This window comes from Halichoerus grypus, chromosome 10, assembly GCF_964656455.1.
Source record: "Halichoerus grypus chromosome 10, mHalGry1.hap1.1, whole genome shotgun sequence".
Classification (NCBI taxonomy): domain Eukaryota; kingdom Metazoa; phylum Chordata; class Mammalia; order Carnivora; family Phocidae; genus Halichoerus; species Halichoerus grypus.
In genome coordinates, this window is record NC_135721.1 from 120,089,712 (window position 1) to 120,104,600 (window position 14,889).

At 41.5% G+C, this 14,889-nt stretch overlaps 1 pseudogene; it reads right to left on the reverse strand.

Moving 5' to 3' along the window:
* Positions 1–238: 238 nt before the first annotated feature.
* On the reverse strand, positions 239–401 carry LOC118527602 (U4 spliceosomal RNA; annotated as a pseudogene).
* Between the last annotated feature and the right edge of the window lie 14,488 nt (positions 402–14,889).

A 14,889-nucleotide genomic window follows, 5' to 3' on the forward strand; every position in this document is an offset into this window, starting at 1 on the left:
AACTATTCCAATTTCATTAATTGAAAGACTGTCAGGAAGGAAGGAAGGAATGAAGGAAGGAAAGGAAGGAAGGAAGGAAGGAAGGAAGGAAGGAAGGAAGGAAGGAAGAAAGAAAGAAAGAAAGAAAGAAAGAAATAAAGAAAGAAAGAAAGAAAGAGGAAGGGAGGGAGGGAGGGAGGGAGGGAGGAAGGAAGGAAGGAAGATAAAGAGAGAAAGACTTTCTTTTCTGGACTGAATTGCTTTGGTGCCTCTCAAAAATTAGTTGGTCCCACTATATTGTGCACCTGAAACTAATACAATACTGTGTGCTAACTATACTGGAATTAGGAAAAGTTTTCAATTAGCAATAATCGCGCCTCGGATAAACCTCATTGGCTACGATACTGCCACTGCGCAAAGCTTAACTATACTGGAATTAAAATTAAGAACTTAATAATTTTAAAAAATTAGTTGGCCCGTTGAGTTCATTTCTGAGCTTTGTGTTCTGTTCCATTGATCCACTTGTCAATCTTGATGCCAATACCACACTTCTGATGATCATACCTTTAAAAGGAGTCTTGAAGTCAGATAGTGTAAGTCCTCCAAGCTTTTTTATCAAGATTGCTTTTGATATTCTGGGTGCTTTGCATTTCTATATAAATGCTAGAGTCAGTTTATCAATTTCTGCAAAAGACCCTCTGGAATTTCCATTGGGATTATGTTGAATCTAGTGGGCAATTTGGGAAGAATTAATATCTTAATAACACTGAGCCTTCCTAACTATAAATACCCATTGATCTCCTTTAATTACTCTCAGCAATGTTTTATGCTTTTCAGTACAGAGGTCTTGCACATTAATCATCAGTATATTTTGTTGGTTTGTTTTTGATGCTCTGGCAAAGGGATCTTCAAACTTCACTTTCCAAATATTTGGTGCTAGGATATAAATAATAAAGTTGATCTTTGTATATTAGCCTTGAACGTTATGAACTTGCTAAATTCACTTATTAGTTCTAGTGGTTGTGTGTTGTTAGGATTCTTCACATAAACAATCATAACTTCTGAACATAAACACAATTTTACCGCTTTCTTTCCTGTCTGCATGCTTTTTTGTCGGGGGGAGCCTTTTTGTCTTTTCGCAATTGCTACAACCTCAGTGCAATGTTAGGAATGGTGAGAAAGGACATCTTCACCCTGTTCCCACTCTTACTAAGAAAGTGTTCAGTGTTTCACCAGTAAGTATAATGTTTGCTATAACTTTTTTCTTTTTTAAAGATTTTATTTATTTATTTGACAGAGAGAGAGCACAAGTAGGCAGAGTGGTAGACAGAGAGAGAAGGAGAAGCAGGCCCCCACTGAGCAGGGAGCCCGATGTGGGGCTCAATCCCAGCACCCCGGGATCATGACCTGAGCTGAAGGCAGACGCTTAACGACTGAGCCACCCAGGCTATAACTTTTTAATAAATAAACTTTATCAAATTGAGAAACTCTTTTATTCTTAGCATACTGAGTTTTTATCATGAATAGATGTTCATTTTTATCAAATGCCTTTTCTCCTTGATATATGTTTCTTCTTAATTCTGTAAATGTAGTGGATTACACTGTTGGATTTGCCAATGTTAAACCAACTTTGCATTTCTGGGATAAATCCTACTTGGTCATGATGTGTTATCCTTTTTGTATATTGCTGGATTTGTTTACTAATATTTTGTTAAGGATTTTTTAGCCTATATTCACGCAGGATTTTAGTAATTCTGTTTCTTTTCTCTCTTTCTATCTTTCTTCCTTTCTTCTTTTGGAATTTCTGTGAGATTTTTGTATAATGATTTCATAAATAAATATTAAAAATGAATTGTGAGGCATTACCTCCTCCTCCGGTTTCAGAAAGAGTTTACATGAGATTAGTGTTATTCCTTCCTTAATTATTAAAAGAATTCACCAGTGAAAATATGTAAGCCTAGAATTTTCTTCAAAGGAAGATTGTTTTTTGACTTCTTTAACTCTACATTTACATAAAGAATTTGGTATTTGTTTATTTGTGTGTTTGGGGAAGGGGTTTATTTTTAAATCTGTTATTCATTTTTTTCCACCTTTTATCTAATAGAATTTTGCTCTACTGGAATCTTCTCTGCCTTCCACTGCCTTATTTTCTGACATTCAAAACCAACAGAATACATTAAAATCTATAGTCTCCAACAGACCCTGCTACCTGGTCTCTCTTTGTCTCAATCCTCAATCCTCAATCCTTTGTCTCAGTCCTCATCTCAATCCTTTTTGCCTCACCTTCAATCCACGTAACTTCCCCTGGGGTGTCTATTCTCCCCAGGATCAGTGTAATATGGCCCCAACTTTCTACCCTGCCGCTTTATTAAAAAACATATTCTCCAAAAAATATATCAAGGATGGCAAGAAAAGCAATACTCACAGACTTGAGAGATGGCCATGCAATCTTTTAATTGCTGAAGATGCTAGGTCTCTAAGCCAATACAAAGAGGGAGCTAAGAAGAGAGGGTGTCCACTTTTATGGTGGTGGGGCTGTGCTGTTTCTACATCTTCATTAGAGAGGTTAATTGGAAAGCAAGGGAGGCTGTGCCAGGGGCAGCCGTAGCTAGCCAGATGCCATTTTAAACTGGAAGTGTTCCAGCTGATTTCTTTGAGAACCCACAAGGCTTTGCTCGACAGACACAATGCTGGCTGGCACACAGTATACATTCAGCCCTCAGTGGGTCACTTGTCCCTTCCTTCTGCTGACATTCTGCCCCAGTCATTGCCTAACTATATTCACCTGCCCTGACTGTTCTTTTGGGGGAAACTGATCAATGTGTTCCTAATTTCAGTGAAATCCAGATGATCATGTCCTCAAGTACATTCAGAAATGAAGATTCCCTTCAAGAGTCAGAATGGATTGACAACCATGGCCTCTGGGTCCCAAAGTTTTTCCCAACCCAGCTGCACCCCCTGGTTACTCCAGAGTTTTTATAAGATCCTGGAAATACCCTCTGAAGGCCACTGGAAAGACGTGAAGATCCTGGAAAGTCCACTGAAGATCCTGCAAAGGCCACCTTAACCCACTGGTTCATGTGCCTCAATTAATAATCAAATTAAAACTTGGATGTGAGGTGTCTGTGAAGGAAGGAGGACCATTTTCTTATAACTGCTACAAATAATATACATGTATCTGTGCACTTACTTGCTGACAAAGTTGTTTCAAAGGGTGATTTCAAAGATCAAAAAAGAGGATACTCCAAGAAGGCCTAATCCCAAGGAGCCAGATGGAAGAGATGTATAAGGCAAGGCATGTGGGAAGAGGTGCACAGCTCCCATGCCCTCTCTGAACACGCCATTCTTCCAGCACTCCATGTGTTCACCAACCTGGAAGCCCTTTGAATTCCATCCTTTTAGGTTTTTTGGAGGCTTCATTACATAGGCATGATTGATTAAACCATTGGCCATTGGTGATTGAGTATGATACACCAGCCCCTTTCCCTTCGCAGGAAGTCAGGGGGTGTGACTGAAAGTTCCAACTCTGTAATCACATGGTTGGTTCCCCGGGCAACAAGTCTCCATCCTTAAGGGCTTTCCAAAAGTCACCTCATTAACAGAAACTCAGGTGTGGTTGAAAGGGGTTTGTTATAAATATCAAGACATTTTTATCGCTCTTATCACTTAGGAAATTCCAAGGGTTTTAGGAGCTCTGTGTCAGAAACTGGGATGAAGACCAAATATATATTTCTTATTGTAAATCACAATGTCACACTCCCTTACCTCCTTTGCTGCCTCCTCTGGATGAGTTTAACTCTTTAGTGGTTGGGAAAAAAAAAAAAAAAAAAGGAGTGGGGAGATGAATCAAAGCAAAAGTTTGCCATAGCTGATCAGACCCTAAGCCAGTTTTCCAAAATCACCAAGAAGATGACTTCCATCATCTTCAGATGCAGGGTTTTTTTGGGGGGGTGGTTTTTTTTTTTTCCTGAACTGGTGCTTTCAAGTAGGAAAAGTGAGACAACAATGGAGCTCCCCGAGTACTCGATTTATTTCCTTGTGCAAAACCACACCAACAGAAGCTAAGGTGAGCTCTGTGACAGCAAGCTCACTATTGTAGCTTCAGTGTGCTCAAAGAGTGTGAAATGAATGAATGAATGACAGATATGAGCCATACACAAGAAACAGGCTCAATGATTCCCTTATTAATCCACAACTTGAGCCACTGTCTACAAGGTCTCAATTCTTGAACTTGGAGCAAACTTTCCAAAGTCCCACCTCTCTTGTGGTCAGAACTTCGGAGTCAAAACTGTACAGTTTCTTGCTCTTTACTAAATGTCCATCTCCATTCACCTTGTTGACCAAGACATGATCATCTTGTTCACCAAGTCATGTTCACCTATTTCTTCTATCTCATTAACCCTATTTCTTCCAACTAAATACAACATTAAAAGGGGAAAAAAAAAAAAAAGGTCATGCATGTACTCTATGACTCCCTCTTGGTCACAACTGATCAGGACATAAGTCAACATCTGACTCAAACCAGGCCAATCCCACCTGTCTCCCAGGGATATGGAATTCCAACACACTCTAGACCGGTCACTGGAAGGAAGGAGGTCTTGAGAAGCTTGAGATCAGCCCAACACGTGGCCAGAAAAACCAAGAATGCCAGTGTGCAAAAAGAAGAGAAGGGGCACATACATTGAAGCAGAGATGAGAGGCAGAAAGTAAGAGCTCTCCAGGTTCTAGAATGCTCCATATCTAGTCCCAGTCCCTCCCTGAGGCCAGGCTGCATTCTGTAAAACAGCCCTGAGCCCTTGTAATCAAAGGCTTGTAATACAAACGGGCTCCTGTCATTACAACTACAAACAAAGATGGAATAGACTCCTGGTGCCTGACCCGGACTGGTGTGCTTGGTTCTTTCCCATCGTTGATTGACAGCGTCCTATGAACTAGGCAACATGTTAGGCACTCTATAGTATATAAGCACTACATAGTTGTAAACTATATCAGAACTATGTTACAGAGCTCAGTACTGTAGACATTACTGCTATCATCCATATTTTATAGACAAGGCCCAGAGAAGTGAAAGTAGCATCCAAAATCAGAGTTAGCAACCGGCAGGACAGGATTAAAAAGCAGTCTGTCTGGGGCACCTGGGTGGCCCAGTCGGTTAAATGGCCAACTCTTGATTTAGGCTCAGGTCATGATCTCAGGATCTTGGGATCAAGCCATACATTGGGCTCCATGCTCAGCAGGGAGTCTGCTTGAGGATTCTCTCTCCCTCTCCCTCTGCCCCTCCTTTTGCGCTCTCTCTCTCAAATAAATAAATAAATCTTTTTAAAAAAAAGCAGTCTGTCTGATACCTGAAACCACATTCTCAACTACTGAGCCATAGCGTGTTCATGGATGTCCTTAGGAAGAGCACTGGGGTGGCTAATAGGTCTGAGGATAACTCCCTGATGCCCTAAGTCTCTGCTTTTTGCCTTCTATGAGGTGAGTTCTCTGCTCCTAGCACAATAGGAAGTTCAGCAAGTTCATTCAAGAGGCCTGGCTTAGGGGATCAAGGTGTTGGCAGGCTGGTTCCTTCTAAGGCTCTCATTTTGGCTTGTAGGTAGTTGTCTTCCCTGTGTCCTTACATGGGCTTCCATTTGTGTGCATCTGTGCCCTAATCTCCTCTTCTTATAAACTCATCAGTCATATTGGGTTAGAGTCACCCTAATGACCTCATTTTAACTTAATTGCCTCTTTAAAGACCCTATCTCCAAATACAGTCACATTCTGATGTACTAGAGTGTTAACACTTCAACATATGAATTTGAGGGTGGGAGTGGAGGTGGGTTGGGCAGGGAGAGGGGGAAACACAATTCAGCCTACAACAGTATGCCACTGTCCTGGGTTTGAAACTTGTGTTCAGCTATATGGCATTCAAGGGATTTCCCCTTTCTTTGCTGAAATTTCTTACCATTAAAACAGGGATAATTTCATTCATTTCACAAATATTCTTTTATTTTTTCCTATGTCATGAAGACTGTGCTTGAAATTTAAATACAGCAAAACTTGAATACAACTTGAATACACCAGACCCAAGGACTCTGATGAAGGAGAAAAAAAAAAAAGTTAACCACAATACCCTGTGATCATCCAGCAGTTGGAGGGCTGTGTGAGTACTGAGGAGGAGTCTGACCCCACCTGAGCATGGAGGGAAGTCCCCCCAAGGTGGCATGATATTTAAGCTGAGATCTGGAAGGGGAGGGATTGGCTAGGTATGGATAGGATTTAAGTGTGTATTCCTTTGCAAAGACCCAGAGATAAGAGACAGCCCAGCCACAGAGAGTTCAAGGTCAACTGGGGTCAAAACATAAAGCCTCCATTTCGGAATTCAGGCATTATCCCAGGAACAGCTGGGAGCCACTGAAGATTCTAAGTAGGGGAGTGACACAGTCTAGCTTATGAGATCTTCCTAGGTGGATAATGGATTGGAGGAGAAGTAATATGTAAACAAGAGGCCACTGCAAAGAGCCAGGTACCTGGACAGCAGCAGGGGCAGAGGAATGGAGAAAAATAGATGCACTCAAGTATGTCTTCTTTCAATACTTACTGAGAAACTTCCATTTGCCAGAATACTGTGCTAAAACCCAGGAATTCTGCAGAAAACAAGACAGCCAAGATTCCCACTTTCACAAGTTCACAATTTAGGAGGTCCACAAACAGCATCCAACTAACCACACAAATGCCACAAAAGAAATACAAAGCATGGCATGGTATGTATTCCAATTCCAATAGGTTGGAATTGGGATCAAGTTATGAATGAGCTGAAAACTGTAAATTGTAGGGGTTAATTTTGCAGAAGTAAGCAAGGAAATAGCACATACCCTGAGGTTGAAGGCACCATGGAGAGTTCTCAGAATAGAAAGGTCGATGTGGCTAGAATACAGTATGATATTAAGCAGATAGAATCACTGGGACCTGGGGGCTGATTAGAGGTGGAAGGAAGGGGGAGAGAATGACCAAGGATGACATCAGATTTCCAGCTTGGGCGACCAGAAACATGGTGATGCCATGTCCTGGGAGAGAAGACCCCGGCAGAGGAGCCAGGAGGGGAAGGGAGCAGGAGAGGATGGCTTGGAGACATCTTGACCGAGGTGTCTGTGAGACATTGACTAGAGTCTAGTGACTAGAAGTTTGTAAAAATGAACTAAATCTATGCATGGGATCGGGCACATGGCATGTGTGTTCAATAAATGGTAGCAACAAGTATTGTTTTTTGTATTATGAATTAGATACGATAGTTCACATTTGTACTAAAACTCTAGTGGTTGTTTAATTTGTCTTCCAAATCAGAGAGTCAAAATGGACACTATTAATGAGTACCCTAGGAATCACAATTATACTAGGACTGTCCCTGGACAAATTGGGATGTCCAGTCACTCTAAGCACAACCCAAGGGCTCCCAGGTGCCCCCAAGCCTGCAGAGGAACAACAAAGCCTGAGGAGCCCCGGGGACGTGACCTGCCCACCACCTCCCTGGGATCCGGCCAGGCTGCAGGGAAGGAAGAGGAACCAGCTCTTGCTGGTCTCCTGGGTCCAACTGCTGGCCCTGCCTCCTCCTGCAGTGGCCGCTTGGAAGTTGAGTTCTAGTCACTAGACTCTCTCTCTCTCTCTCTCTCTCTCTCTCTCTCTCTCTATATATATATATATATATATATATATATATAATATTCTAAGTGCCCTTTGAATCCTGAGCCCAGGCACTTTTGTCTAAAGAGAGCTACACTATAAGCCTTAATAGACCATAACAAAATCAAACTCTTTAGTACTATTTAAACTTCTATTTACTGTTTCTCCTGATTACCAAAAAACTGCCTTTTTTGGGGGGGCGGACCAAGATGGCAGAGGAGTAGGAGACCTGGATTTCATCTGGTCTCAGGAATTCAGCTGGATAGGGATCAAACCACTCTAAACACCTACAAACTCAACAGGAGATCAAAGAAAAGAATAGCAACAACTCTCTGAACAGAAAAGCGACCACTTTCTGGAAGGTAGGACGTGCGGAGAAGTGAATCCGAGGCGATATTCGGGGGGATAGACGGCGGGGGAGGGGCCTCCGTCGGCCGCTTCTGGCAAGTGATAGAGCCGCGGAGCACAAAATCGGAACTTTTAGAAGTCTGCTCCACTGAGGGACGTCACTCCGGTGGCTAAGCGGGGAGTGGAACCCTCGCGGGACAGTGTGGTCTCAGGACCCTCGGGGTCACAGAAAGACCGGGGGTGCCTGAGTGCGGCAGAGCTCCCAGGTATCGGAGCAGGGAAGCCGGCTGCAGAGACGGAGCCGAGGCGCGGGCTCTCAGCTCGGGGTTGCTATAAACCGTGATCCGCGGCACAGTCAGGCCACTGCTCCTCCAGCAGGGACCCAACAAGCGGCAGATCCGGGGAGACTCACCTTCTTCCCCCGGGAGGAGCGGCGGGAGCGCACCGCGGGGATCTGCTGGGTTTGGAGACTCCACCCGGGGTCGGGTACCAGATAGAAACGCTCGGTCACAGGCCGGGTGAGCACGGAGTGCGGCCGGAGACCAGGGAGACGGGAGTGACTGATGGCTTTTCTCTGGGGGCTCACTGAGGAGCAGGGCCTGAGTTCTCGGCTCCTCCAGGTGGAGATTGGGAGGCCGCCATTTTCACTCTCCGCCTCCAAAGCTGTACGGAAAGCTTGCAGGGAACAAAAGCTCCGGAGAGCAAACCCGAGCAGATTACTTAGCCCGGACCAGCAAGGGCGGGGCAATTCCGCCTCCGGCAAAGACATTTGGGAACCACGGCAACAGGCCCCTCCCCCAGAAGATCAGCGAGAACAGCCAGCCAAGGCCAAGTTTACCGATCAATGAGAACGGCAGAACTCCAGCGCTAGGGGAATACTGCACATAGAATCCATGGCTTTTTTACCATGATTCTGTAGTCTTTCAAAGTTAATTTTTTTTTAACTTTTTTTTTTTTTTGAATTTTTCTTTTGCCCTTTTTCAACCAACATCTTATCAGTCCCTTTTTTAAAAAAACATTTTTATTTTTCATTTTTAGAGTCATATTCTATCCCTTCATAGTAGTTACCTGTATTTTTGGCATATATATATAAGTTGTTCTCTCTTTAAAATTTTGAGATAGTTTCTTCTAACAGATCAAAATATACCCTAAATCTCTAGTGTATGGTTTTTTTCTACTCCCCTGCCTGATCACATTCTCTCCTTTTTCTTTTCTTTTTTTTTAAATCCTCTTCTTTCTTTTTTCAAACAACTTCTTAGCAATTTCTTTTATAAAATTTTTTTATAATATCCATCTTTACAGTCATATTCCATCCTTTCATCATATCAACCCTTATTTTTGTACATATATAAGTTTTTCTTTCTTTAAAATTTTGGGAGGCACTTTCTTCTAACAGAGCAAAATACACTCAAAATCTAGTGTGTGGCACTGATCTATATACCAGCCTGATCATATTTGATCATATTCTGTTTTTTTTCTGTTTTGTTCTGTTTTTGTTTGTTTTTATCTTTATCTTTTTCTTTTTTTTCTTTTCTTTTTCCTTTTTTCTCTCTTTCCCTTTCTTTTCCCACTGCTTCAGGTCTTTTCTGATTTGTTTAGAGTATATTTTCTGGGGACCTTGTTACCCTGTTAGCATTTTGTTCTCTAACTAATCTATTCTCCTCTGGACAAAATGACAAGATGGAAAAAATCACCTCAACAAAAAGAACAAGAGGTAGTACCAACTGCCAGGGACCTACTCAATATGGACATTAGTACGATGTCAGATCTAGAGTTCAGAATCATCACTTTAAAGATACTAGCTGGGCTTGAAAAAAACATGGAAGTTATTAGAGAAACGCTTTCTGGAGAAGTAAAAGAACTAAAATCTAACCAAGTCAAAATCAAAAACGCTATTAATGAGGTGCAATCAAATATGGGGGCGCTAACTGCTAGGATAAATGAGGCAGAAGAGAAAATCAGTGATATAGAAGACCAAATGATGGAAAATAAAGAAGCTGAGAAAAAGAGAGATAAACAACTACTGGATCATGAGGGCAGAATTCGAGAGATAAGCGATACCATAAGACGAAACAACATTAGAATAATTGGGATCCCAGAAGAAGAAGAAAGAGAGAGAGAGGGGCAGAAGGTATAATGGAGCAAATTATAGCAGAGAACTTCCCTAATTTGGGGAAGGAAACAGGCATCAAAATCCAGGAAGCACAGAGAACCCCTCTCAAAATCAATAAAAATAGGTCAACACCCTGACATCTAATAGTAAAACTTACGAGTCTCAGAGATAAAGAGAAAATCCTGAAAGCAGCTCGGGAGAAGAGATATGTAACCTACAATGGTAGAAACATTAGATTGGCAACAGACCTATCCACAGAGACCTGGCAGGCCAGAAAGGACTGGCAGGATATATTCAGAGCACTAAATGAGAAAAATATGCAGCCAAGAATACTATATCCAGCTAGGCTGCCATTGAAAATAGAAGGAGAGATAAAAAGCTTCCAGGACAAACAAAAACTAAAGGAATTTGCAAACACGAAACCAGCCCTACAAGAAATCTTGAAAGGGGTCCTCTAAGCAAAGAGAGAGCCTAAAAGCAACATAGACCAGAAAGGAACACAGACAGTATACAGTAACAGTCACCTTACAGGCAGTACAATGGCACTAAATTCATATCTTACAATAGTTACCCTGAATGTAAATGGGCTAAATGCCCCAATCAAAAGACACAGGCTATCAGATTGGATTAAAAAACAAGACCCATCGATATGCTGTCTGCAAGAGACTCATTTTAGACCCAAAGACACCCCCAGATTGAAAGTGAGGGGGTGGAAGACCATTTACCATGCTAATGGACACCAAAAGAAAGCTGGTGTGGCAATCCTTATATCAGACAAATTAGATTTTAAACCAAAGACTGTAATAAGAGATGAGGAAGGACACTATATCCTACTTAAAGGGTCTATCCAACAAGAAGATCTAACAATTGTAAATATCTATGCCCCTAACATGGGAGCAGCCAATTATATAAGGCAATTAATAACAAAAGCAAAGAAACACATTGACAACAATACAATAATAGTGGGAGACTTTAACAGCCCCCTCACTGAAATGGACAGATCGTCTAAGCAAAAGATCAACAAGGAAATAAAGGCTTTAAATGACACACTGGACCAAATGGACTTCACAGATATATTCAGAACATTCCATCCCAAAGCAACGGAATACACATTCTTCTCTAGTGCCCATGGAACATTCTCCAGAATAGATCACATCCTAGGTTATAAATCAGGTCTCAACCAGTACCAAAAGATTGGGATCATTCCCTGCCTATTTTCAGACCACAATGCTTTGAAACTAGAACTCAATCACAAGAGGAAAGTCAGAAAGAACTCAAATACATGGAGGCTAAAGAGCATCCTACTAAAGAACGAATGGGTCAACCAGGAAATTAAAAGAAGAATTTAAAAAATTCATGGAAACCAATGAAAATGAAAACACAACTGTTCAAAATCTTTGGGATGCAGCAAAGGCAGTCCTAAGAGGAAAGTATACAGCAATACAAGCCTTTCTCAAGAAACAAGAAAGGTCTCAAGTACACAACCTAACCCTACACCTAAAGGAGCTGGAGAAAGAACAGCAAATAAAGCCTAAACCCATCAGGAGAAGAGAAATAATAAAGATCAGAGCAGAAATCAATGAAATAGAAACTAAAAGAACAGTAGAACAGATCAACGAAACTAGGAGCTGGTTCTTTGAAAGAATTAACAAGATTGATAAACCCCTGGCCAGACTTATCAAAAAGAAAAGAGAAATGACCCAAATCAACAAAATCATGAATGAAAGAGGAGAGATCACAACCAACACCAAAGAAATACAAACAATTATAAGAACATATTATGAGCAACTCTATGCCAGCAAATTAGATAACCTGGAAGAAATGGATGCATTCCTAGAGGTGTATCAACTACCAAAACTGAACCAGGAAGAAATAGAAAACCTGAACAGACCTATAACCACTAAGGAAATTGAAGCAGTCATCAAAAATCTCCCAACAAACAAAAGCCCAGGGCCAGATGGCTTCCCAGGGGAATTCTACCAAACATTTAAAGAAGAATTAATACCTATTCTTCTGAAACTCTTCCAAAAAATAGAAATGGAAGGAAAACTTCCAAACTCATTTTATGAGGCCAGCATTACCTTGATCCCAAAACCAGACAAAGACCCCATCAAAAAGGAGAATTACAGACCAATATCCCTGATGAACATGGATGCAAAAATTCTCACCAAAATACTAGCCAATAGGATCCAATAGTACATTGAAAGGATTAGTCACCACGACCAAGTGGGATTTATCCCTGGGCTGCAAGGTTGGTTCAACATCCGCAAATCAATCAACGTGATACAATACATTAACAAAAGAAAGAACAAGAACCATATGATCCTCTCAATAGATGCAGAAAAAGCATTTGACAAAGTACAGCATCCTTTCTTGATCAAAACTCTTCAGAGTGTAGGGATCGAGGGTACATACCTCAATATCATAAAAGCCATCTATGAAAAACCTACAGTGAATATCATTCTCAATGGGGAAAAACTGAGAGCTTTCCCCCTAAGGTCAGGAACGCGGCAGGGATGTCCACTATCACCACTGCTATTCAACATAGTATTGGAAGTCCTAGCCACAGCAATCAGACAACAAAAAGAAATCAAAGGCATCCAAATCGGCAAAGAAGAAGTCAAACTCTCACTCTTTGCAGATGATATGATACTTTATGTGGAAAACCCCAAAGACTCCACCCCAAAACTGCTAGAACTCATACAGGAATTCAGTAAAGTGGCAGGATATAAAATCAATGCACAGAAGTCAGTGGCATTCCTATACACCAACAACAAGACAGAAGAAAGAGAAATTAAGGAGTCGATCCCATTTACAATTGCACCCAAAACCATAAGATACCTAGGAATAAATCTAACCAAAGAGGCAAAGGATCTATACTCAGAAAACTATAAAATACTCATGAAAGAAATTGAGGAAGACAAAGAAATGGAAAAACGTTCCATGCTCATGGATTGGAAGAACAAATATTGTGAAGATGTCAATGCTACCTAGAGCAATCTACACATTCAATGCAATCCCCATCAAAATACCATCCACTTTTTTCAAAGAAATGGAACAAATAATCCTAAAATTTGTATGGAACCAGAAAAGACCCCGCATAGCCAGAGGAATGTTGAAAAAGAAAAGCAAAGCTGGCGGCATCACAATTCCGGACTTCCAGCTCTATTACAAAGCTGTCATCATCAAGACAGTATGGTACTGGCACAAAAACAGACACAGAGATCAATGGAACAGAATAGAGAGCCCAGAAATGGACCCTCAACTCTATGGTCAACTGATCTTTGACAAAGCAGGAAAGAATGTCCAATGGAAAAAAGACAGTCTCTTCAACAAATGGTGTTGGGAAAATTGGACAGCCACATGCAGAAGAATGAAACTGGACCATTTCCTTACACCACACACAAAAATAGACTCCAAATGGTTGAAAGACCTCAATGTGAGACAGGAGTCCATCAAAATCCTAAAGGAGAACACAGGCAGCAACCTCTTCGACCTCAGCCGCAGCAACTTCTTCCTAGAAACATCGCCAAAGGCAAGGGAAGCAAGGGCAAAAATGAACTATTGGGACTTCATCAAGATAAAAAGCTTTTGCACAGCAAAAGAAACATTCAACAAAACCAAAAGACAACCGACAGAATGGGAGAAGATATTTGCAAATGACATATCAGATAAAGGGCTAGTATCCAAAATCTATAAAGAACTTATGAAACTCAACACCCAAAGAACAAAGAATCCAATCAAGAAATGGGCAGGAGACATGAACAGACATTTTTCCAAAGAAGACATCCAAATGGCCAACAGACACATGAAAAAGTGCTCAACATCGCTTGGCATCAGGGAAATCCAAATCAAAACCTCAATGAGATACCACCTCACACCAGTCAGAATGGCTAAAATTAACAAGTCAGGAAATGACAGATGTTGGCGGGGATGCAGAGAAAGGGGAACCCTCCTACACTGTTGGTGGGAATGCAAGCTGGTGCAGCCACTCTGGAAAACAGTATGGAGGTTCCTCAAAAAGTTGAAAATAGAGCTACCATATGATCCAGCAATTGCACTACTGGGTATTTACCCCAAAGATACAAAAGTAGGGATCCGAAGGGGTACGTGAACCCCGATGTTTATAGCAGCAATGTCCACAATAGGCAAACTGTGGAAAGAGCCAAGATGTCCATCGACAGATGAATGGATAAAGAAGATGTGGTATATATATACAATGGAATATTATGCAGCCATCAAAAGGAATGAAATCTTGCCATTTGCAACGACGTGGATGGAACTGGAGGGTATTATGCTGAGCGAAATAAGTCAATCAGAGAAAGACATGTATCATATGACCTCACTGATATGAGGAATTCTTAATCTCAGGAAACAAACTGAGGGTTGCTGGAGTGGGGGGTGGGGTGGGAGGGATGGGCTGACTGGGTGATAGACACTGGGGAGGGTATGTGCTCTGGTAAGCGCTGTGAATTGTGCAAGACTGTTGAATCTCAGATCTGTACCTATGAAACAAATAATGCAATATATGTTAAGAAAAAAAAAAAGAAGAAGATAGCAGGAGGGGAAGAATGAAGGGGGGAAATCGGAGGGGGAGAAGAACCATGAGAGACGATGGACTCTGAAAAACAAACTGAGGGTTCTAGAGGGGATGGGGGGAGGATGGGTTAGCCTGGTGATGGGTATTGGGGGGGGCACGTTCTGCATGGAGCACTGGGTGTTGTGCACAAACAATGGATCGTGGAACATTACATCTAAAACTAATGATGTAATGTATGGGGATTAACATA